The sequence below is a fragment of the Littorina saxatilis genome, linkage group LG14 (assembly GCF_037325665.1).
Source record: "Littorina saxatilis isolate snail1 linkage group LG14, US_GU_Lsax_2.0, whole genome shotgun sequence".
Taxonomy (NCBI): Eukaryota; Metazoa; Mollusca; class Gastropoda; order Littorinimorpha; family Littorinidae; genus Littorina; species Littorina saxatilis.
This window is the reverse complement of record NC_090258.1, coordinates 8,285,303-8,287,802: the sequence shown is the minus strand read 5'-3', so window position 1 is coordinate 8,287,802 and position 2,500 is coordinate 8,285,303. Positions and strand designations below refer to the sequence as shown.

Genomic DNA, 2,500 nt, shown 5'->3' with positions numbered 1-2,500 from the left:
AACTAATGATAACAGACTTGGAGGAACGAGTGGCTGTAGCACATAGCAGACATTCTTTCAAAACTGCGGCTTTAAGTCAATACTTATAGTAAGCACATTAAGTCACGTATCTCTGAAATCGAACTGGTGATAGTGCAATAAGATTATCTGAACTAAAAACAAAGTCACGTTATCTGGCAGTTTCATTGGTTTTCTCTTTGAAAAAAGACCTCCCCAACACAACCGATAGTGCAGGGGGGTGGGGGGGGCATACACAACGTTAGTACAACTTCAATTATGACAACATTTTTAAGTCACTAGCAGCTATCAGTGGCATTTGATTTTTTCTCTCTGAAATACGAAATGGACTTTCAAAAGATAGGAAAAAGACTCACCATTCTCGGCTGGAAAGCGACTCTGTATGTGGTCTCGTGATGGTGACAACGTTGAATGAATGCTATTAGCTGCACCCCTCTGCTATTCCAACAACGCTGGTAAATGCGCATTATTTTCACACTTAAACGGTCGTCCTTCCCGCGAACACGACAACGTTCATCGCCTCCCCCGAAAGCGGTGTATGGCTGCCTAAATGGCAGGGGTAAAAACGGTCATACACATAAAAACCCACTAGTGCAAACACATGAGTGAACGTGGGAGTTTCAGCCCATGAACGTAGAAGAAGAAGAAGAAGAAGAAGAAGAAGAAGAAGAAGAAGAAGAAGAAGAAGAAGAAGAAGAAGAAGAAGAAGAAGAAGAAGAAGAAGAAGGATGTTCATCGCCAATGATCTCTTCGGGCTTTCTTTCACATAGGGTGAGAAGGGGCACAATGGCGTATAGTGGATAAGACTCCGGCCTCCCAAGCGGAAGGTCGTGGGTTCCAATCCCGGCCGCTTGGTGTGGGTTAAGGGGGAGAATTTTATTTATTTTATTTATTTATTTACGAGGATTTATATCGCGCACGTATCTCACAATACAAGGCGACTCAAGGCGCATGTTACCTATTATTGCCGTGTGAGATGGAATTTTTTACACAATATATCACGCATTCACATCGGCCAGTAGATCGACTGCCTTTAGGCGCTGCATCCACCTTTCACGGCCTATTATTCCAGGTCACACGGGTATTTTGGTGGACATTTTTATCTACGCCTATACAATTTTGCCAGGAAAGACCCTTTTGTCAATCGTGGGATCTTTAACGTGCCTACCCCAATGTAGTGTACACGAAGGGACCTCGGTTTATCGTCTCATCCAAAAGACTAGCACTTGAACCCACCACTTAGGTTAAGAAAGGGGGGAGAAAATTGCTAACGCCCAGACCCAGGGTCGAACTCGCAACCTCTCGCTTCCGAGCGCAAGTGCGTTACCACTCGGCCACCCAGAATGTTCCTATCTCCCTGGTCAACTTGTGGGCAGACCTGCTCCTGCCTTATCCTCTAGGCCCTTCGTGTGCACACGCAAGCACAAGACCAAGTACGCACGGGAACGATCTTGGAATCCACGTCAGAGTTCGATGGGTTAGAGAAACAAAATAATACCAAGCATGCATCCCCCGAAAGTGGTGTATGGCTGCCTAAATGGCGGGGTAAAATCATCCATACACGTACAGACCGTTGGAGATTCAGCCCACGAACGACGAAGGTCACGACATGTGGTGAGATAATCCTTCTGCTTGGATTCATACCAAATCTCAACATCCTGACAGATTCTACCAAGATTTGGCGTGCGGTAGGAGCATCCCTTTAACACATATCAAAAATTAACAGCCTGGAATGATTCTAACAAGCTTGTGCGTGCGTTAAGAGCATCATTCCACTGAAATACGTGCCAACATTCAACAGCCTGACAGATTATACCAAGATTTTGCGTGCGATAGGAGCACCCTATCACTTGGACACACACCAAGAATGAGCAGCCTGATTGCTTCCTGTGCAGAGCAACAATTTTGTGCGTCTGTGCAAAGTTTGCGATTTTGTGCATCTGTGCAAAGTTTGCGATTTTGTGCGTCTGTGCAAAGTTTGCGATTTTGTGCATCTGTGCAAAGTTTGCGATTTTGTGCATCTGTGCAAAGTTTGCGATTTTGTGCATCTGTGCAAAGTTTGCGATTTTGTGCATCTGTGCAAAGTTTGCGATTTTGTGCATCTGGGCAAAGTTTGCGATTTTGTGCGTCTGTGCAAAGTTTGCGATTTTGTGCTTTTGTGCAAAGTTTGCGATTATGTGCATCTGGGCAAAGTTTGCGATTTTGTGCGTCTGTGCAAAGTTTGCGATTTTGTGCATCTGTGCAAAGTTTGCGATTTTGTGCATCTGTGCAAAGTTTGCGATTTTGTGCTTTTGTGCAAAGTTTGCGATTTTGTGCATCTGTGCAAAGTTTGCGATTTTGTGCATCTGTGCAAAGTTTGCGATTTTGTGCATCTGTGCAAAGTTTGCGATTTTGTGCATCTGTGCAAAGTTTGCGATTTTGTGCGTCTGTGCAAAGTTTGCGATTTTGTGCTTTTGTGCAAAGTTTGCGATTTTGTGCTTTT

At 44.5% G+C, this 2,500-nt stretch overlaps 2 long non-coding RNA genes across 2 annotated transcripts in view; one reads left to right on the top strand and one right to left on the bottom strand.

Moving 5' to 3' along the window:
• The window catches only part of LOC138947043 (uncharacterized), a 3,433-nt gene extending 1,891 nt beyond the window's left edge, over positions 1-1,542 (bottom strand). Inside the window, exon 1 of the long non-coding RNA XR_011449529.1 lies at positions 375-1,542. This is a non-coding gene — a long non-coding RNA (uncharacterized lncRNA). The remainder of the gene's footprint in view (positions 1-374) is intronic.
• Positions 1-2,500, top strand: part of LOC138947045 (uncharacterized) — a 49,974-nt gene that overhangs the window by 42,108 nt on the left and 5,366 nt on the right. The gene's annotated exons all lie outside the window — the stretch shown is intronic.